Below are 23,768 nucleotides of genomic sequence, written 5' to 3' on the forward strand. Positions count from 1 at the left end.
CTGCGGCTCCATTCTGTCGGCTTGCACCGTCTCTCTTTCTTTCTCCGTGCATTACTTGTCACTCTGCCGTTCGTTGATATGTGTGTGTTTGTGTGCGCGGATGTGTGTGTGTGTGTGTGTTAAACCTGTCACTTTCTGTGCTCTGAAGTCCGTGTACTAATCGCTTTGGCTGATCCCTGCTAGTTGTGCATGTGTGTGTGTCTGTGATGGTCTGTGAGTGTGTGTGTGTGTCTGTGAGTGAGGCAGATGTTCCCCGGGCGGTGGCATTGCTCAGCGTTCACACACACCGCACTAAGGAAGATTAACCAGCACTTTATTTATTTATTTGCTTGGATCCGCGCCCCTCCACCCCTCCTCCTCCCCCGTCCCGATTCTTAATCCCTGGTAGGAATGAACACTGCGGGAAAGGCAAAAATGACGGTGGAAAATGGGATCTAGGTGGCAGAGCAGTTCAGGGACTGCACGGCTGCACTTTATGTCACAGGGAACCTCTTTTAAAATGATTGAAATCTGTCTTGTCCAGCACCAGTAGACGAGCAGGATGTGCGCATCACAAGGTGTCTGAGCAAACCGCAATGGGAAACCAGAATTTCTTTGATCAACTCTTAAAAGTAACTAGCCCTTTGAATCCAGATAAAATATCTGATATCTTTGGCGCTCACTGGCTCATCATAGATGCGAATCAGCCTATATGTTCGCCGATATGCAAAAAAAAATACATTTAAAAACAGTTGCAGCTACCATGGAAACGGTTTGTTCAGCATTCACTCCGTTGTTTACAATACTTTGCATAGCACGTGAGTTGGCAGAGTCTGCGATCAGAGCTGAGCAGATGGTGTTACAGATTGTGTTAAGAAGTATATTGTTCAAATGTAAAATATCAAGCCACCAGTACATATCTTTATTACAACTATGTGATGACTCAATTGGATAATTCCTTGTTAGATATGCGTGTTTTTATGTATGAAAATATATGCATGCATTATATCAGGCCATACATCATTGTCAGTGATGTTTTACACCCAGATGCTGACATTGATATAAGCCCCAAAAATGCAGTATTGATCAGCCTCAAGTTACACATTATTTAGATAGTCTAGTGCTGATTATCAGCTCATTCTCACCTAAAAATATACGTCAGGTAATAAGGTAGTGCATAAACTAGTATATAGATACTCTATAGACTGGGTTAGGGTTAACCTTTGGACTTAAGGTTACGCTAAAGGGTCATATATAAAGGGTCATATAGTCTAGAGATAGACTAAATGAGCAAAAGACACTCGGAAGAATATCTATTTTTTGCCACTTGAAAGTACAGTGCTAACATCGGACAGTGCAAATGAAGTGTTACAGTAACTAGTGCTTGGTGTGATCACATGTGCAGTGTTCTTCTCCATTCATCATCCAGCCCCTGTGCCCCGACCGGCTTGACAGTCACACTGAAATCTCACCACTGCCAGCATTTTTCACTGTGACTGACAGATGATTTCATCACCTTTAGGCCAGCCACACTAATAATAATGCATTGTAAAATGTTTTAAAAAATAGATTGTCTTGGCCAAACGAGATCTTGTGCAGCTCCTCATACGCTGCAGCAGCAGAGGCATCCGCTCCATGCCCAGTTGCTCCCTGGTCACCAGCCCACGTGAGCCAAGATATATTACTCCCTTACTTTGCCTTTGCATGCAAACTCCATACTGAAAAGGCCTGGACTACACCAAATATGACACACTCACTTCTTGCAAGCTGATAAAAATAGCTGTTCCAAGAGCTGTGGATTAAAAAGGAAGAGCTGTTTACCTGTGTGAACTTTGACCCCGGACTGCTGCTGCTGCTGCTGTGGTCACCGCCCCCTCCCCCACCCCTCCCTTCATGTATTCCTCGTGCACAGTCCCTCGCTGACCCCTCCTCAAGGCGTGCTCTGAGGAGACAGAAAAGGAGAAGCGGGCTGTTAAATTTCTATAATGGAATGACAGGGAGAGCCTGGTTGAGACAGAGGACAAATGTATCAGAGAAAAATACGCCACCGTGCTGAAAAATGCATGCAGGAAGCCATGAGGGAGTTTGCTATACTGCCCCATTTACTCTACCTCCTAACCCTGCCTGAGAGCCAACGAACCAGCCAACGACTGCACCACCCATCACACTGCCGCGCTTGTACACTGCAGCAGTCCCGTATATCCCCCCCACCTCCACCCTGCGCTCCCCCACCTCCCCCCCGCTGCACAGGAACAATGTCCTTCCTAAAGGTTATCAGCAGCCTGGTGCTCGGTCAGCCCTCATCCTGAGTCCATTACACACCAAGCGGCTAGATTCGCCGCCTTTACACACCTCTCTTAGTCTCTCTTCACCGCTTCGCCGGGGCCCTTCACAGGCCAACACAAACTCGGAGCGGGACGTGCACAAACAGAGTTACCCAATCAGAGCTTCGCCCACTGATACACTTCAGTCTCTCTGTCACGTCTGCACTTCCATTCAACAACATTTTATAAAAATTTAGATAGGACAGGTATAAACAAAGGAGGCAGGTGTCAGACCAGGGTTGGGTGTAACAGGTTACATAACTTAGTAAGTTACATAATATTATTACTTAACTGAGTAATGAAGTAATTTAACAAGTTAAAATGGAATAATATTATTGCATTTACTGATAAAGTGATGTACTTTATTTTTAAGCACTGCAAGGTGCGCATTATGTTGTTGAAGTACTGACTGTAAGACGTTTAGTCTCAGGTAATAGTAGGCATTTAATTTCATGGTTTTTTTTATTGTTTTATTAAGCAAAACTCAATATAATTTACCCTACAAATAAATATTTGGTTGTTTTTTTTTTTGTTTTGTTTTGTTTTTTTAAGAGATTACACTGTAAGCTGGTAGGCTTTAGGCTACCTGCCTCCCAAATATGACACTTGATTTATTTACTTGTTGGTTTGTTTACTTTTTTATTTATTTTCATTTATTTATTATTTTGTTAACATGTTATGCTCCTTTTAAATCATTACATGGACTTGTTTTTGAGAGCTGTCAGCGTAACTCACCATCAAAGTTATATTAAAGTAATCTAACAAATTACTGTGTGCAGAAGCTAATATTTGATAGAATATATGTCTAATCAGCTAATAATTAAGTGAAAACACACTATTTTTAATGAGGAGCAATACGTCACAAGTGGCACATTACATTTTGAGAGTAACTTCCCCAACGCTGGTCACACCATATATCTTAACACCTGCCCATTCATTTAATCCATGAGAGGGAGGGGGCGAGACCTTTCTGTGGGAAGAGGGGTTGACTTTGGACCATGGCCAAAAAGAAGAGGACAGGGTGGAGGAGAGACGGAGCCATAAATATGGAGGGAGCCGAGCAGGTGTCACAGACAAATGTGATTTACAGGACCCATGTCCCATATAGTGCTGACAGGTAAGCCTATTAGGTTGCTATTACCCAGCTATAACACGCATCAATGGACCCTCTTAAAATTGTGTGTGTAGTGAGTGTGTAAGTGTGATGGGGGAAGGTAGAGGGGGGACGGATTTAGGAGCGAGATTACAATATCACACTGTTAACTTGCCCATACATCGAGCACTGAAAACACAGTCACTACATTTTTAATTGGGTTGTTTTTTTAATTGCTCTAATTTATTCTATGACAGCATCTGTTGGTCAAGAGTGAAGTCTTGCCTTCCAGACCGACATCATTCAACAGCTATGTTTTGCTTAATGCATGTTTGTAAAAGACCGACATGGTTTTCACACAGTGGAGCTCAGATTGGATTCTCGCTTAAGTGTAATATTGAGCAAACTTTTTTCTTCTTTCATACCCTGAAATGAGATCAGGCTTCACTGCCAGAGAGTAGAGAGGGGACAGGTAGTGGGAGGGTGTTGCGTTTCTGCATATTGGAAACTGCCAGGGAGCAATCAGCGAAAAACACAAACATTTATGAGAAAATAAACGCGCTAGAACGTCAAGCGGAGATCTGCAATCGAGGTTCGCTTGTAGCACTGCATGGGAGACATGAAAGTAAAAGAAAATTGCTACCACTTGAGCCGTACATTACATGTGGCGTTGAGAGTGACACAGCACAAAGCGGTGCGTTCCCTGATAAAGTGGAGAATGCTGCAGTCAAAAGTTGAGTGCTTCATAGCTTCTGCAGACTCCAGTCTTTTTTTCCTGTCAGGAGTGTGAACTCTTTCATCCCGGATAAAACGGGCTGCGGTAAAATCTTCAAAGAAGCTAATCGTGTTAAATGAGGTTTGTGTCTGTATCCATGACTTCTGAGTAGTATGTATGCATGCCAGTGTGAGTTTGCCTGTGCTTGGATATAGGTGCCTCCCAGAAGCTACATTTCCTGTCACCTCTGAATCTAAACTCTCTGTCGTCTCTTCTTTCATAATCTCGCTTGGTTCTGTTCTCTTAACACTTCAATCCTGGTAATCGTATCTGATGATGTGCTTGTTCATTGACTGAGATAAACCCATTTTCTGCAGAAAGTCTTTAAAGTGATTCAAATGCTGGAGATGACAAAGCCCAAGCTTGCCTGTTAAAAGCCCTTAACACCACAACGTTTACTTTAGCTTCCTGGGGGGAATCCTAGTCTCAAGCGGCTGCTTCTGCTCATACAGATAGATTCATTCACATGTGTACACACACACACACACATGCACGTGCCCGCGTGCACACACACATACATGCACACTTTTCATCCAAGGCTGAGGAAGCAGGAGGGCTATAAAAGCAAACCTCATCTCCTTAAAACAGGCAGGGCTGTCCCTGGGCGTCTTAACACAACTCATCAACTGTTAAACCAGAGAGAGGGATAGCAGTAAAAATCAATGCCCCCCAACACTGCAAACAGTAGTCAATGATGTAGGGTGGAAGAGGAGAGGTGAGAATTTGCAGCAGCGGTGTCTAGAGGGAGGGAGGAGAAAGAGAATGTCTGCGTTGAGCTAAAAGAGGGAGGCTAATATATGTAATTGATTATCTCTATGCAAATAGAAGAACTCCAAAAGCAGAGAATGCAATTTAAAGCAGGGGAGTTTTTGAAATCGATTGGCGCTGCGAGCGAGAGAAGCCATTTCCCTTCAGCCAAGATAAAACACTTTACTATGAGCTGTCAGATACTTATCAGGAGGAAATTAGCAGAGGAATACCATTTTCCCAAACAAACAGGTCAAGTGTTTCTCCTCCTCGAGTGCTCTCTCTCTCTCTCATTTTTTTTCTCTGTTTCACTCTCTCTCTTTCACTCTCTGATATCATCATCTGTTATTTCCTCCCCCTTAAATGCCAACAGTGAGGAGCTGGGGCTGCATTTCATTCAAACAGATCATTTGTAATGAAAACCCATGCAGGCAGGCGCTGTGTGCCGGCGGGAGCAGGCTGTTGTTTGAAATGGAGAAGATGAGGTCTCTGGTTCACCTCTGCTCCCGGGACCAACTCCTGAGCCTGCCAGCGTCTGCACGTACACACTGACGCAAGTCCATCTTCAATCTACGACCCACATCTCACCAAAACAATATTTGCGCTTTTGGCCTGCAGTCTCTGTTCCCAGCGTGCGCACACACAAACACACACACACACACACACACACACACACACAAGCCCAAAAATCACACCAAACAGCGCACAAAGAGATGTTGAAGAAGGCTGCAGCCCACACAAGACAGCCTTGCCGGAGAAAGGAGAGGGCGGCTACGCAACAACATCAGCAGCGGTTCTGCAGTCATCGCTCAGCAGGTAATTATGATAACAACGTGTTCCCTTGGCAGCCTCTCTCTGATTTAGTTTTCGAGCACTTACCCTTCCTAAAATCTTCTCCCGATAACATCTGATATGATTACAAAGTCAAGATCCTTTCCAAGGAGCGCCCACTTATGCGCCTCTAATTTGGTGTATAGTAGCCCTCCCTCTTGTGAGCACTCGATGATGCTTCTCGTCTTATTGTGCTTGCTTAGTTATGATGTTGCACCCTAATGATTTCCATAACATTTTGGAAACCACTATGAGATAAGTGAGCCTCACCTCCCAACTCTGTCTGTCATTGAGAGCCTCCCTGCCTGCCATTACCTTCAATGGTAAACACAGCCTCGCCACAAAGGGAAATATATCATTTCATTGTGTCTGTTATCATCCTTATTCAAACAGTGGGAGTTTGGCCTGATAGTAGTCAGCGGAGTTGACCCTGTGATTACCTCTGTGGAGCTGCCTCTTCTTCGGCTGTCATTACAGCCAGCGCTGCTCTGAAACAGGGCTAGGCTGTTGACATACTGAAGATGTTTAAGATAATCCTGGAGATGTCTTTGTGTCCAAGATTACATCTTCAAAGGGAAAAACGCGGCCGGCAGTCTCCACTTGAAAGGGAGAGAGATGCGAAGAGCTCGTGTTCTGAAGGAGGGGGGTGGAATAGCTCAAGAATGCAATCATGCTTTTGGAGTGGAAGCAGGCCTGTCCCGGCTAGCTAGGTGGGTGGGTTGGGGTGGGGGTGTGTGTGTGTGTGTGGGGGGGGGGTTGTAAGGAGTAGGAGGGGCAGCGGTGGAGAGGAATCAGAGCCAAGCGAGAAAACACACCTGTTCGACAGGAGTGAACAGAGAGGGGTAAAGGGAGGACTCTCACCTGTGTGACCTGACAAAGGCTGTTAATTACACCTCTCATGTCTCGCCCAGATCCTCCTTTTATAGTGTTTGCTGTGTCGTAATGTTAAAAGGGGTAGTCCGGATTTATTGACACAAGGTGGCACGAGTTCCTCACCTGTTGCGTAATGGATGCATGCTTGGGGAGTAACGACTCATGCATTGCATCAGTGTGATTGATTGTAAATTCTGCTGATTCAGCCACATTGACCTGCTCAAAGAAATAAATAGAATGAAATGCTCTCACTTCAGCATGAATAGACACTAAATGCTCTGAATGGAATCATTCACTATTCACCTGGACTGTGAAATGTGTGTGTCATTAATGTTTTTGTGTAGAATATATCATGGTTTTTTTTTTTTGTTTTTTTTTCAAATTTTTATGAAATGGATATAAAATCTAAATCGAAGCAATGTTATTGAATTGTGGTTAATGAACTTGAATTGCTCCAAAAAAAAAAAAAAGAATTGTCAGCTAATTAATTGTAAAATAAATGGAATGGCCTGAGATTTGACACAAGAAGCATTTCATCCATCCATAACAGAAAATAATATTTTTTTATCTACAATATCTCATTTTTCATTCAGACCGATTTGCAACTATTTTGCAAAATGCACCTGTATTACTATGCAGTGCAGCCTGTTTGCATATTATTGGCACAGATCAACTGTTAGGTAACTAGTCACTGAAAACACCTGCTAAACATCCTGATATGCTCACAGACTCCAGGGTGTAGTAATATTGCTGTGTCCTGAAATGCACTAAACAGCTCCAAAGTGTTTCAGTCTGAGTCGAGAATAACACATCATAGAAGCATATATATATATATATATATATATATATATATATAGTACTTTGTTGTGGATGGATGAGATCATTTTGCATGTTTGGTTTTAGAAGGAATTCACATCACCTTAATAAATTACTTTCAGGCTAAATGATCAAATTTGGAGGATTCTCCTGTAAATATCCTCTTTTTAAATGTAATTTTAAACACATTTCCTTTAGAAGTGAAAGCGATGAGATGGGATTTTGGCAAAGTTGCGATTTTATCGTCATGACACTCAATCTAGTGTCTCTCGGCTAATCGTATGACATGTTCGTGACTAATGCTCGCATGTTAGCCCGTAAGCAGCACTGTCCCCACAGTGTGCTTTACATATCATCACAAAGCATTTCGAGATACTTCACTTGACATCTGTGAGGAGCTGCGAGCTGCTGCCTGGCTACCATAAGTCTCCCAGCGGATGCCGAGCATTAGAGGCGCTAAATGAAATGTGTCACACACAAATTGCTGAGGAAATAATAAATAAAAGCAAGAAATTGTGACTCATGCCACCAACAAATGTCAGCAGTGACGTCCTCTGTGAATATGGCCACTTCTTCATGACTCATGAAGTGTTCTCCGCTGTTTCTCTGACGTGAACCGAAATCACCAGGCAGACCGTATCCTTTCCATTTAACGAGGAGCCACACGCCAGCGCCGAGATAAGAATGGTGCTGTTTATTTGTGTTTTTATCTTCGGGATAAGGGCTTTCTGACACAGAGCAGAACAAGGAGCAGAATGGGACTCATAACCCATAATCATTTCTACTGCAGTGAGCACAAGCAGCAAGTCAAAAACAGACCCTGCTCCTGTCCTGTCCTGTCCTGTCCTGTCCTGTCCTGTCCTCCTCCTTGTTGGCGGCCTTGATGACATCACCAGTGAGTCAGCGACCAGAGCGCAGTGTTGGGATCAAACAGCACAGAGCGCGGTCTGTCTATTATCAGCCACACATATTGTACGGCATGAGAAGGCAGAAACGCCCAAACAAAGAGGCAGGAGTCACACAACCAGAAGGCTATTTCTGAGCCACGGGAGGGGAGGAGGGGAGGAAAAACAAATATGTCATCAGCAGGATGCTGAGAGGGCGCTGCTATCGGTGCTCACAGTTGAACTGTAATTGAGTCTTACAGATATTTATATATTTCACTGCATATTCCCCGGCACAGACAAAGCAGCAGCTCGAGGTACACTGGTACAATTCCTCTGAGCGGGCTCTGCTGTGGAACCCCACCTCACCCCCCGGCCCCCCCTGGTCTCACTGGCCGCAGTTGAAAAATTAATGCAGCAAACTGACAACGCTTAGGGCCTCTCTCCCGCTCTCTCCGCCTCTCTCTCCCCTATGTACGAAACAGGATCAATTACCAAAGCACTGCTCCACTCAGTAGCGCTGAAGAAACAAGAGGCCCTCTCCATCACAGCCGTGTGTGAGAGTGCACGAGCCCGTGTGTGTGTATGTGCGGGGTCAGGCCGGCTTCATGATAAGCGAAGTGAGGAGGAGGTGGTAATAGTCTGTTTGCTTCTCTCTAATGACAGCAGCCGAGTGGATTAGTGAGCCTCCTAACCCATCAGCATCACTCCTCCCTGTAAGTGACAGAGCATGTAAATAACCAGTTGTGGCCATTAGTCTGTGTAGGAGGGGGGGTAGGCATAGAGCGGGAGGGAAGCCATGGAGAAAAGGGAAAGTCGAAATCTTCAACGCACCTCTGTGAGGAAGCGGCGCGAGGGTGTTTGTATGCAGGTGGAGATTTCGAGGAGTTCCATTTCTACAACATCAGCCAAGTTATTCAAATGCAGCACGTCTGACTGGAGAGGATAACATAAAGAAAGGCATCAGCAGAAATGGCAGCAGGCAGTAATCCCCCGGCCAGGCCACTTGTGTTTGCCACGCAGGCAGCGCTGTCAGTGGCAGCACCCATACATGCCTTATCAGTGGCAGCCATAGGGCTCTTCTAATAACCCTGCCGATGCTCTGCGGTACACGGACAGACAGGCAGGCAGGCAGAAAAACAGGCAGGCAGGCAGGTTTCACTTCCCACTTTCAGAAAGAGGCTGAGCGCCAGGTATCTGCCCGCTTTGCTCTGCTGTATATGTGTGTGTGTGTGTGTGTGTGTGTGTGTGTAGCAGATGAGTGCATTCACTGATTTCCCTCCCTTTTGTGCCATGTAATGTTCCGACAGCTTCACGCTAGGGATGCCTCGGTGAGGAAATGTTCCCCGTAAATAAACTCGTGACAACAGCGGCGTTACCAATAACACCGCCGTTTTACACAAGAACATATTCGTCAGCTCAATATCTGTACTTTGATCTTTAACGTTAGACCCATAGATTTCTCCCTTACTTCTTGACAACAGGAATGCTTAGAAAAGGGGCTCTCAAACTTATCACTCAAAGATCCACATCTGATTTTTAATCAAAGTCAGGAGTCAAGAACAACTGGCGAAAACAAACATTTAATCAACGCAATTATAACTCGCGCTAGTTTCTCTCTGCTCTGCTCTGTTTGAACGCGTGCTGGGCTCAGAACACACACACACACACACACGTTTACATGCACACCATATTCCGATTTGGGTCAATATTCTGGTTAAGGTAATTTTCCGAATAAGGTGTTTATATGCGCTGCAGCAACTGGAATATTCCGTTTACATGTTACTTGGCATATTCCTGTGTTTTAGCGTATTCCACGCTCTTATGTAATGCAACACTCAACCTGCGGGGGCAGGAGTACGCGTATAGGCGTCTGTTCTGCCAGAAATACAAAAGAAGAAGAAGAAGCTGTCACTATTTCTGTGTTTTCTCCCATCGATATCCTCCATGATATTGAAGTCTTTCATTAGCTGAAGGCAGACTGCAGACTCCTGGCTCTTGCTGCTGTTCGCCATGTTGTTCTCCCCGCTTACAGTAACCATAGCAACAAAGACGTCCCAGGATTCATTGTGAATCGAGCATGAGCAGACGTAACTGAATATTCCGGTACGGGGCATTTTCCAATTAAGGTGTTTACATGGCACAATATTCTGGTTAGAACACGCATATGCCAGGGGTCTTATTTGGAATTTTCTCCAACCGGAATATGACCTTAATCGGGTTCGGTGTGTTTACATGACTCGTGCGCAACCGGAATATTGCGGATATTCCGAATAATACAGGAATATGGTGTGCATGTAAAGGTGCTCAGTGAACGAGGTGAAGTGAGGATGGCGTTACTCATTGTGATGAAAACACCGCTCATTACATTACTGTTAAAAGCTTCACACCACCCGCAAAGCAAGCAAATTCAACTAGTATGACGTTTAAGTGTGAACTCCGCAACGAGAACACACAAAACAAAAACGGTACACTCGGTCACGCGCTGTATTCATTCAGTCCGAATGCAGACTGAGGTCCAGACTATGGGAAGACGTGGCTTAGAGGGTTGGTTCATTAGGCTGAATTCACACAGGATCAGCCATTGTGGCAAAAACACAAGGAATCTCATTCATTTTAAATGGGGGTTTTGTGTTTTGGGTGCAGCAGTGCATGCCACAGGAGGTTCATCCAAAAAAAATAAATGAATAAATAAATAAAATAAAATACATAAAAATAAAAATAAAAAGCGCAGTGGTGTCTGACAAGCAAGTTGAGCGAGAATCAACGACTCTATGTTGAACGCAACATAGTGTCACACTGCACCGGCCAACTGCATAGCCAGTGATCAGACCAAGAATAATAAGTAAGACACTTTGCATTTTACACTTTACAGCTTTTTTTTTTTTTTTAATGTAATGAATGTGGACGCTGATGCACAAAAATTTGATTTCAATAAAATAAAAGAGAGAAAAACAACGGTTTGTAATGTAATCTGTGTATCCCTGAACTCCGTGTAACACCGGTAACACCGACCACCGCGGCAAGCCTGCTCCACAGCATGCGATCATTACACAAAGGCCTTTAATCTAAATGCACTGCGGCATTGACCGCTCCACCTATTAACTCCTCATTTCCAGCATGTACACACAAACTGTCCATTTATGACAGCCTTCTCTACACTTAGCCACACGGGCACTGGAGCCCCCGGTAGGAGTGTATCTGACTCCGGCATCATTATCACCATTCAAAAAGGTCAAGCACAGTGCCTCCAGCCTCCTCCTCGTGATTTATGCCTTTGTGCCATTACCTCTGTTCGCATTAATCTCCATCTGTAAATCTAATCACACCGCCTCACCACTGCAGCTTCTGGTGCTCTCAGTACAGAAGCCGCGGCCAACGGGGAAGCAGCTTATGTAAATACACCACTGTTGACACAAGACGGGCAGCACACGGTGATTTGCTGCCATGATGGGACACGCTGATCACAGCAAAGATAACCATGAGATGAGGAAGAACAGCCCACACTTTGTTGCCGTTTCTTTTCATTTTAATGTCACCTTTTAAATCCATGAATCTGTTCATTGCTGTCCCAACATTTTGATCAATTTTCCGCTTTTTTTTTAAAGGGTGTTTGATATTTCTCTCTACTTATCCCAAGGCGTTGTGGTTGTTGTGTGTCACTGAGGGGGAAGAAATTATACAAACAGTTCAGCAGGGCTCCATTTTTAGTCAATGAGTAACTCGAATATTGACACCAGTAAATGAGGGTGTCACTCAGATGACGCAAAAACAGAACAGCACCGTCAAATGGAAGCACTGGCACGCATTCTTTGTGTTAATGGCAGCCAATAATCATTACCTTTGGGAGGGTTCCAACAACCACTTGAAACATCAAGGAAACATCTTACCGCGGCGTGCCTTGAAGCAGCCTGGGAGCATTTCGAGTAGAATAGCCGAACGCTCCGCTCCTCGGCTGCCACATGCAGCATAAAGACTTAATCAGGTCTCCGGTGTGGAAGTGCGGCGGTGCTTTCCGACAGAATTCCCTCTGCAAGGGCTGACGGGAACCTTGGCTATGACACGGAGGAACCCCGCAGGCCTGTCAGCTCGTCTCGATGCAACTTAAATCACCACTCGGCTCCGCAGGACTTTGACCGCGCTCTCTGCTCCACTGACACGCACTCGCACACAGCCCGACACGAATCTCCAGCATCACTTGAAACATCCACTCAGTCCCTCAACCTTATACTCGACATGTACCGGGCGTGCGTGACTCCAATATTCAACGCGGGCGGAGGGGGAACTGAGGCATTCTAGCTATGACTATGAAGTTATCTCTATCAGGCTGGCACTGAGACATCTCAAGGTAAAGCCAACACCTGCAGGGGAATAGCAGTGTTTTATAGGTTTTTCTCTGTCTTATGTGCACACTTTGCACTTCAAACCAAAGCAAAAAATGTAGTATGATAATAACCTTAATATCAGTTTACACTCATTTCCAATGTATCCAAACCTTAATCTGACCTGGTTTCCATTATTACCCAATGCCATTTTTATGCAACAAATACCTGCGTTAAAAATCAAGGAGCATTTTTTATAAAAGGTCTAGAGACACATTCCTTTGATAATGAGAGCAGCAAAGAGTGACAAACTGCTGCCAAGAGTTGTAAGCCATTGCAACCAGCACCCCCCCTCTTTTCAAAAATGCACACCAGACCTGCCACGGGTGAGGAGACTTTTAAATGGGGGAAGAAGTCAATACAAAGCCCTAATTTCTTTGACAGATATTATCAACTCGAGATTTCAAGATGGTGACTGATATTTTATGTGCCACCAAAGTACAAGGAGAGAGCTTTGAATAATTGATGGTGCTGGAGCAGGGAGATTTTTAACCGCTCTCCTCCTGTTATCAATCATTCATGGGGTTTCCATCAAAAACACTTCAACCCCTCAAGTATCAAATCTCTCTTGAAGGTGGAGGGCCCACATTCAAACATCCCACTTAATCAAAGGGCACACAACGTGCTCTCCCTTTCTCTCATTTTCGCTCGTGCAAATTAGGATAATAACGGCTCAAATTGCAAAATTGTTCACAGCGTAAGTGTAAAAGTAGGCATTTTAGCTGAGGTCTTCTTGTGAATGATGAGGGTTAATAGGAAATTCTAAATGTTTAAATCATAGGAGGGGGCGAACAGCCAGGCCTCCTCTATTTTTACTCTTCTTTCCCTCTCCGTTGTACGCTCTGTCTATCCTTTCCCCTCCTCTCTGCTCTATAAGCTGCGAGGCCTGCCTGGTCAAAGTCACACAGGACACGATGCGCATCAGCGACACTCACAAAGAGCTATAACGCCGCTGCCACCCTTTAGACAGCCACAAGGTTACACGCTGCACTGCTTGTGCATGTGCAGGCCTACACACACACACACACACACACACACACACACACACACAGGACAGGAGAGTGAGCTACTTTAGACTACGTGCATCCCTGGTAGTTTTGGATCGCCTTCAAAGGGTCAGCTAAGCGCCTCCTCTCTCAATGTCCACCCAGCTGGCGCCACATTGTGTAAAAATGTACTTATTTACAGTGTCACTTGCTCTTCCCCTACAATTCACGTCCCCAGCTTGTGGGTCTCACACACACACACACACACACACACACACAACATGCGCACTAGACAACATGGGGCAGCACGGCTAAGTGATAGCAGAAATGATAGAGTATTCCTAATTACCCATCAAGATGGTTTTGACAGTGTTCTGTGTGCCAGTGATCAGTGTCATGGCGCAGTGCCAGCAGCAACTCAGTTCAACTTGATTTGTAGCTGCAGCCAAGTAGCGGGTGGCACACCAGGAGCGCTGCAGTGGCTATTTCCCTCTCTCTCACTCCTCCTTCCGCCGCTCCCCCCTCTCTCTCTCTCTCCCTCCCTCACTCCCCCTACTCCCTCTGTCCTGTTTCACTGGCCCGACCTTGCCTGTCATCGGTATAAAACACCTTTTCCATGCGCAAGGGGAGCAGAGAGAGAGAGGACACTGAGAGGATACTGTAGGAGAAGCTTCCAGCTCCAAGGGTCAAGGTGCAAAACAAAGCGCTGGGATGCATCTGGGTTTAGGGATGCAAGGCTCTTCGTTCCATAAAAACATCAAAAAAAAAATCTGACAGAGAAGGAAAAATAAAGACAGGCTGTAACTAGAACCGACATTTTGACAAGCTACAGGCAAATGTGACCGTCTGTCACCGAAAAGCCTGAGCTGCATTTTCAGCTTTGATAGAGAGGTATGTGGGGAAGATGCAGACTTCTCTCGTGATAAAAAGAAATAGATACAAGTGGTGAAGTTTGAATGGGTGTCACCCTGCAACAGCATGAAGGTATGAAAGAGTGATTATGACACTAAGTGTTGCCCATGGTTAAGTGATGAAAATGAATGTACACCTAGCCAGACAGCTAATATTTGCACAGTAAATATTATCTGAAATTTGGACAGAAAATGTATTTTCTTAATGTCTACAACGTGTCCGACTGGTCATATCAGGTGATTATTGATCTTCCTGTTACTAGTAATTAAAATACCATCTACAATTGGAGCCATGATGGGTTTGGGCTCCTGCCAACGAAGTGTCACAGCTCAATTAGCTTTCAAAAGATAACAAGTGTGGCTGCAATATATCTAATCTAGGCAGCTGCATTAAGTAAACTAAATGCTAAGATCTGCTCATCACACGTGTGCCAACATTTTCCTTTGCCTTGCTGTTGACTTATGTCAGATGAGCTGAATTACAAGAACTTCAGCTCCCTGGGGTGTGGAGATAATCAGAAGGGCCTACTGTTTTATTTTGATAATGGCAATCCCTCTTCAGCGTTTGACATTTTCCCACAAACATGATAGGCTGATTAAAGACCCCCTGAGACAATTATCTTCCTTCCTTGATTTTTATTTCCTGCTATAAGAAGATGTTGGAGTGGCAGATAATGCATGCAGGAATCATTTCAAATTGTAAACTACGCCCCAGAAGTCGTGTCGTCATTCGTCTCTGATTTGTTAGCATTTTCAAGACCTCTGTCTCTAAAAATAGATTGTCCGTGGGAGAAATGAATGGGGTTTTCCTCATTCATTCAAAATCATTTACAGATGTTTGTTTATATATGGGAAAAAAAAAACTGTTTTGTACATTTTTAGAACCTGAACACAGTCTGTGTAGTTTAAAATAATAAGTAAGCTGAGGAGCAAGCAGCAAGATAGCATTTTTCTAGTCATCAATTTATCCTGCAGCTGTTCACAGAATAGTATTTAATATTTTTATTTAATTTAATTAGCTTTTTTTAGAGAAATAATTATTTTGGTTGCAAAGAGGAGGCAGATTTCTGTAGATCCAGTTCCAATTAAGAGATTAAAATGTCAAAAACAAAAAATCTATGTTTTAAATGGCAGCGTAAATCACAGACTATGACAGGTTATGTGAAAACCAGATGGATTTTCCCCATCGAGAAAATGCACTGGAACCTGAACTGGGCAAAGGCTTGACGTCGACATTATGTCTGATCTCTGAGGTCTATTGGTTGAACTCTTCATCAATGCACCATGAAGTCACTATTAAGATGTTTTGACTGTTCTTAACCTCACTCACGCGTCAAAAAGCCGCCTGTGTACACGTCAAACCAGTTCCTCTCCCTCTAAAACAATCTCACAACCGCGATTCACAATCTTTTATTCCACTCTGACACTCTTTTGGCACTAATGGCGTTGGCCCACAAGCCCAGAGTTCCAGTTTAACTGTCAAAACTTCTCCTTTCAGATCAACTGCACATCATCACAGCTGACGAACAGCTTGATAAAACCGCCGTTTCAGCAGCCACCCTGCACCTGTGCGTCTAAGGAAAAGCTTTATCAAGAAGCGATGGGGCACTGCCAGCCAGGTTGACTTGCATAGTCCACATGACAGACGCTCCACACAGAGACAACAAACAGCTTAATACCCCGGTGTGTGTGTGTGTGTGTGTGTGTGTGTGGCTATGTGCAGTGTGAATTTTAATGAGAGACAGAGAGTGATGGAGAGAGAGAAACAGGGAGACAGAGACACAAAGGCAGAAAGAGACCGAGAGACAAGAGATAGAGACTGAACTCTTCAATTCCCTCCTACTGTGTCTGTACTGGCTGCTGCTACTCTTCATGACCCCGATGCTTCGAGCCACAGATCAGATCAGGGACACTGTGTGACAGATGTCTGCCCTGGCACTCTGTTCCAGGCATGAGTGCTGTTGGCACACACACCAAAGAAGTAAAAAAAAAAAAAAAAAAAAAAAAAAAAAAAGCAGAGGGAGAGGAGAGAGGCGGGGGCATGTATGAGCTCAGAGGAGAAGATGGATGGCATGAAAAGGAGAGGAGGAAAAAGAAAACAGAGAGAGGAGGAGATAGAGAGAGAGAGAGAGAGAAAAAAAAGAGAGAAAACTGGAGGGAGGGGAGGGGGGATGAGGAGCGCTGTCCCGGGCTGCATGCTGATCACACGTCATGCCACACAGGCTTCATCTGCAGAACGAGATGTACTCTGTCATGTTTCTGTCAGATGGCAACCGGTTTGGTCAGAAAGTGACGCTACGAGTTTAGACATACCTCAAGCAGTGACTATCACCTTGAATGACCTGGAGGGGGGGGGGCAGAGGGACCTAGCATTCACTAAATCACCATTAGTGATCCTTTAAATCGGTTTAGCCCAAGCAGAGCCGTTACACCCAGAATAATGAACTTCCACGCCAGGCAGAAAAACACACGAGCCGCACTTCTGCAGCACAGCGCGGATAAAACAAAAGGCAGAGAAACTTCAGAAAACGCACGGATGACTCCACGCTTATCTGTGAGGCAACGCTCCACACATGACCTCCGCACAAAGAGTCTCCCACTCGACTTCCCCTTTGAGGAGCAACACGCAGAAAAGAGATGAGAAGAGAGAAGAAGGGAGCTAATTATAGCCTCACAGCAGGATGGCCAGAAACAAACTTGATTATCATCATTCGTCGAAGGCACAAAGGAAACCTGCTGCCTCCTCCCTTCCTCCACAATCCAATAGAGAGGCTTTTAGCCTTCGTAATGATTTACAAAGTGACAAGTCAAACAGATTTACTGTGACAGCCTGAAAGGAGACCAGCACGAACACAATTATTGCTCACGTGATCAGACCTCCTAGTCGTCCTCCTTTTCCTCTCTGCCACCTCCACTGCCTCCTCTCACCTCCCTCCCAACCCCCCCCCCCCCCCCCCCCCCCCCTCCTCTCCCCCTTCCCCTGTCTGTTCCAGGGCACGGCAAAGAATGAAGTTGGTTCAATAGAGGCAGGCAACAAGCCTTTTCAATTCCCCCTCGCTCACCACAAGCCCCCTTCAAACGAGAGGGAAAAGCTCTCCTTTGTGGAAGTTAGTTACTTAAAGCAACAGCCCCCCAGATAAGGATCTGGTCACGGAAAACTTGTGGTGCAAACAGCAGCGGCGGCATGGAGTAAATGGAGATACTTTTGTACAAATTTAACACCATTACCCAGAGTTTATCAGGCTCAATGAGCCATGAATATGAGGTGAAATTTGTGTGACTTTGCGTTTCAGTTTGGGGATAGCTGCTAACAATGCTAAGGCAGCCACCTTCAAATGGCCATAAAGCCGTTGTTAACCTACTTAGGAATATGATTAGAAACGGAAAAAAAATGACGCAATTATTCATTTTTTATCAGTGTATTCAAATAACACGTGAGCGCCTGTGTGTGTGTGGTCTTTTTGTGTTTGCGAGGGTAAGAGGAAATAAGTGATTTCCATTTGTATTCATGGAAAGGTGGCCTTTCCTTCTTGAGTGACAGGTTCTACCTCTGACTTTCATTTGGGCGGCTCTGAAATAAACAGTAAGTTCAGCGACGTTTGCGCAGCATCGGTCTCCTCTGGTCTGAAAAGCATGCCTGGTGAAGTCGTCTTTCTTTTTTTTCCCACTCCTTTCTTCTTCTCCTACCTCTTTCTGGAAGGTGAAAAACACCTTGGCCGTTCCTGGCTTTGAAAACAGAGCCACCTCTAAAACCATCAGAGCTGGCGGCAGAGAGATGTGTGCAGAGAATTCTCAAGGAGCACAGACCCTCGGGCTACGCAGATTCAGTTTCCCCCTTTCTGGCTTCCAAAAACAAAGGAATTCCAGAGAAAATCAGGGCAGGAACTCACCCCAAGCCACCCTCCCCACCCTCTCTCTCTCTCTCCCTCTCTCTCTCTCTCTCACACACACACACACACACTCACAAACACAGAGCACGCTAAAGGTGATTTCATGCAGACCAGCATCAGGACACACCTCCTCTCTTGTTATACAATCATGCTGATTTGATATCCAGGGAAACATGCTCGCAGACATGACAAGCACGGATGGATGGAGGGGCGGGCGGTGGTGGTGGTGGTGGTGGGGGCGGTGGAGGTGGGGTGTGTGTGTGTGTATTAACAGACCGTCTGGCCCGAACTCGTACCTCAGATCCACGCCTGTCTGCTCGCTGTTGTTGCTGCTGCTCACCATTATTAACCGCACTCGCAACACACATTTAGACACCAACTCGCTCCATTCAGGTCACAGCCACACTTATTAGTGGGTAGAGAGGTGCAGGGAGATTGTGCAACAGCCTCAAGATGTTGCTGGCCAGGCTGTGGTATCACCAGCTCCACCACCCCCACCCCACAGCACACACGCACACTCACACACACTCACACACACTCACACACGCGCACTCTTAAATACATGAGTCAGACATGAAACGTGTGATCTCCTCACGTGTATCTTCAACAATGTCAACACATGCCATTCAGTTTCCAGTCAGCTCCCGCAAGGCAGCCAAGTGGAGGTTATGGGATGGCTGTGAAAGCAATATGGCTGAGATGTATAATAATTATATTAGACGCTGCTAATGTATGTAATCTGGAGTAATGGGGGGAGTTGTTGGGATAGCAACAGACATGGCAGACTACTTAATAGAAGATTGTCATTCCAGTATCCATTTAAAAGCCAATGCAATAGCGCACAGGGGTGGAAATGGCAGCAAAATGTAACAGCAAAATGTTGCTTTGGTGATTTTTCTTGGGTAGATGTAAAGTCCACTTCAGAAAATGGAAAAAGCGGTTCATTGAAAACAGTCTTTTTTTGTAGATGATCTTTTTCATATCAAACTAAAAGGATGAAAAGACAGGTCAAGGGTCAAACTAGGTTCTGCAAGAATATAAAATAATACACATGAGCAAAGAATGGATTAAAGCAATAACTGCAAGACATGACACGTCTTTACTGTGACACTACGGCCTTATTTAAATAAGAATAACAAAATACAGCAACTAAAGCGTGTTCTTCCACTTCTTCTGAATGCAGCAGAAAAGTGACATCCAGCACAGAAAACTTGTAGCGGTGGGAGCGACGATTTAAAAAAAAAAAAAGCTTCACAGGGACTAACAGATCATTGTTCAGTCACAACTATTAGGAAATGTGTTAAACTGCAATGTGAGTGTTACTGTAAAAGAAGGTTTTTTTTTTTATCACTTTAGAGGTTCAATTGCACAAGAGTGTGTTTTGTCGGTATATGTATGTGTGTGCATATTGGACAGCAGCACTATAGGTATTTAAAGCTGCATCATGGAAGTTAATATAGCGCTAATATTTTGAACATAATCTATTGTTTCAATGGTGAAAAGCAGGACAAGGTTGGAAATAACTGGAATTATCCACTAGTTCATGACAGATGTGTGCTGTGGTCATGTAATAGTTCCAGCGTACAGCAGTTTGTCGCAATAGTGCCGTGTTACAGAGCTTTATAAATAAATCTGATTCGATATTGAAAGTTATTAAGTGGATTTGATTTGGAACTTGAGGAAAACTTTGGTTGAGATCACTATCGATGCTCTTTTATCCCCAAGCACCAGATCGGTTCAGGGTTGTGGTTTCTGCACAGACTGTCCCTCTTCACATCACTTACAGCGTACTCAACAGCGTTTGCAGAACTGCAAATATAAATGGGCCAAAGCCGTGGCTGAGGGCCAGGGAGGTGATCTGGATCTGATGACATTCGCTGACTTTCCCTTACCTTGTTTCTCTAAACTCTTCTCTCATAAATTACCCAGTTTCTGCTGCACCGAGAGCATACAAAATTTATACCCTGTAACAGATGTGATTTAAAATGTAGCGACTTGTGCCAAAACATACTTTAAATAAAGCAAATTAATTTTTTTTCACAACACTATTCAAAAACGTGAAAAAAGTACACAAAAACCTACTTAATTACAGTGACAACAACAACAACTCTAATTTGTTATTTCCACCCTTAATTTTGTGCAATGTCACAGTTTCCTTTGCTTTTACTTGTTTTGGCAAATTAACTGAAAACAATATCCCAGCATCTTTTATATCATAAAAGTACTGAGACCCTTGCTGTTTTGCCAATAATGTTTGCCAGATAATTAAAGAGCCCTGGGAGACAATGATAAACATTGTTTAGAGGCTGATTCCTGGCAAGCGCCATGCAGTGTATCATTGCTGTCTCCGGAATACACACGATTAGCCCGGTCTCATTACTGATATGATAAACGATGGCTTTCACCATGGCTTTGGTTTGCTAGGAGGACGTACTTGTAATAGGGAGAGATTAGAAAAAAAGTGGTGAAACACATTGCCCCTCTAATAGACCGAGGATAAAGAAGGGAGATGGTAGGATATCTGGTGTGCGATTGCAGATAACGTTTGCGATATCTGCTCTGTTGTGCTGCTCAAAATATCAAACCCTGGTTCTTTCTTTCTTCCAGATTCATATTTGCATACTGTATAGACTGGTCTTTTTGAATGCCTAACCTCCTGCAATTTAAATAACTTAATGAGGATTTTTGAATTCAAATCCTTTCCTTTCTTACTTGCCTCCTTCCTCATCATCCCTAATATCCTCGCTGTTCTTCTGTATCCACCCTCTCTCACAGTGGAGTTAGCGCTGTAGCTCTGTCCCAAACCACCAGCCTGTGTTTCTTTACAGTCGGCGTTTCCACACGGAGGGTTAAAATATGCCCCTTTATCTGAGCTGCCCAGACGGGGAAATGAAAGGGATGTCAGCCCTTAGAACCCTGGGAAAGCGCCTGGCTCAACTGCTGGTGGGGAGGGCACCGAATGGGCACATGCACACACTCACACACACAGTAAAAAGACTTTTTATGTCACTGGGCAATGCTGAAAAAGGGTGAGAAAATAGACTGACCAGGGTGGTGGAGCTCAGATTACATGCCAAAATTATTTTGGGGCTCTTCATAACGATCAAAACTGGTTTCATCATCTAACTTTATCTGCAGAATGCATGTTATTACAGTCTATGGGTGTCTCACATGCCTCTTAACAAAAAAAAAATATTCTTTCAAAAGAACCACACTTCAGCTTATGTACTGAATATGCCTGTGCAGGGGAGAGTTAGTATTATCTGAGAGGAGATATTGCACAACTCTCACTCCTCCTCATAACTGACGATGCAGGCAAAGAATAAATACTGTCCCTGTGCGTTAGTAAATCCTAGTTAATTTACTTTGTCAGAAAACAAGGAAGTATGTACCCCCGGAGGCCATGTTGGAGACAATTCTGCCGCCTTCAGAGAATCTCTGCCATCACTCTCCATCTCCCACGCAACCTCCACTAGAAAATCAGCATCACGGTGCAGACACAGAGACTACAGCGCTGGCTAGACAAGAGCCCGCTTATAAGCATATACGGTATTATAAACACAGCATGTGGCGTGTTATCTCTTTTTATTGAGATTCATTGTATACTATCAGCCAGAGATATCCACAATGTGCTGCGTGGGGTGTACGTATCGTTAAGTTACAGTCGCACACTGTTCAGTTGGTTTCAAAGAAGATGAATTGCCATTGTGTGGAAACATAACAGGTTTTAACTTATTGACTGAACTCTGGCCCAGCAAGCTCAGGCTTTTTGCTGGACTGGTTGGTCGAACACCTGGCAACAAGTCAAGCACTAGGTAAATACTGAGCTGTGAAGAGCACAGTCCTGAGGGAGTCAGCCCAAATAAATTCCCATCTAAATTAGGCCCTGTTTTCCTTCAGGGCCTATGTTCCCTAAGCCCTATGTTTGGTTAAGGTTAGGTTCACAGTTAGTAAGCGGTTGCAAAACAAACAAACTTTTGGTCAAGAAATTGGACCATATACAATGAGCTGAGCGAAAACGGGGTTTGAGGCAGCACAGAGCAGAGGGAACATGGAAGTAAGGGAACACAGGGCCGAGGAAACAGAGCTCGAGGAAACATAAGACTGAGAGAACACAGAGCTAAAGGAACGTAGGGCTGAGGAAACATTGAGCTGAGGGAACATAGGGGTAAGGGAACATAGAGCTGAGGAAACATCGGTCTGCTCCCTCAGTGAGTGTCTGACTGGTAAATGAACCCATGGGACACAACACAAAGGTGTGGAGAGGAGGCTGTGTGTGCACTGACTTGCAGCCACGCTCTGCTATCAGGAGAGACGGGGCAAACACAACAGTTCGGCACTGAAACCATAAACCCACTGACCCAGCATGAAGCGGGAGAGGGGACTAATTAGTGACTGTACTTACAACTCAAAGGGAAGAGAGAGAGAGAGAGAGAGAGAGGTGGGGTGGGGGGTAGAAAGAGAGCGAGGGAGGAGAAAACACACAACACACACAGCAGCAGCACCCAGTTGGAGGATGAGGACAATGAGTTTGTTTAGCTTAAACAGGATTTACAAGCCAAACAGACACACACCAACGCCACTCACTCAGACACATACTATCTCTTTTTCCTCTCTCTCTCTCTCTCTCTCTCTCCCTGACACAGACATGCATGCAGACACACACACTCGCACACACACAAATGCAGCTGAGACAGGCTCTGTGAGGATTTCATCAGCAGTAAAAAAGTGAGGGTAATTGCTTGCGATGGTGAGAAGTCTTGAGTGCAGGCGGCAGTGGTGGGCGGATGGATGGATGGATAGAGGGAACATTTTGTTCTCCCTGTGCGGGCTCTGACTCTCATATTGTTCCTGGTGAGGCTGGGTGTCATTTATGATTCAAGGGCCCCTGCCTCTCCACGGATGGGAACAGGACATGGCCATTGTGACGTCCCCTGCACTCGTTTCTCAAAGAACATCAAATCAAACATGCATGAGTCTGTGACAGGGTAGGCCAGCAAGTTCTCTCTTCACTCTCCCTTTCTGCACTCTGTGTTTCTCTCTGCACTCTCTCATCTCTGACAAGCACTTTTACAGGGCCAGGTAAGCCTGACGCCATATTAGCTCCAGCTTGAACTAGGACTGGCCGATCTATCAATATTTCAATGTACTGATATTGGGATATGAGACTGACAGGTGTCATCTGGGATTCTAGTATCATAATATGGCATATGTTATGTCTTTTGCTGGTTAAAAAGGATGCACTAGAGTAAAGGAATGCCATTTTCTGAGCTTGCC

The 23,768-nt window shown here is 44.7% G+C and overlaps 1 protein-coding gene across 1 annotated transcript in view; it reads right to left on the reverse strand.

Annotated features, from left to right (window-relative positions):
- Window positions 1-23,768, reverse strand: part of zmiz1a (zinc finger, MIZ-type containing 1a) — a 105,212-nt gene that overhangs the window by 77,156 nt on the left and 4,288 nt on the right. The window contains exon 2 of the mRNA XM_030070362.1: window positions 1,801-1,921. The gene's annotated coding sequence lies outside the window, so the exon portion shown is untranslated. The remainder of the gene's footprint in view (window positions 1-1,800; window positions 1,922-23,768) is intronic.

This window comes from Myripristis murdjan, chromosome 15, assembly GCF_902150065.1.
Source record: "Myripristis murdjan chromosome 15, fMyrMur1.1, whole genome shotgun sequence".
Taxonomy (NCBI): domain Eukaryota; kingdom Metazoa; phylum Chordata; class Actinopteri; order Holocentriformes; family Holocentridae; genus Myripristis; species Myripristis murdjan.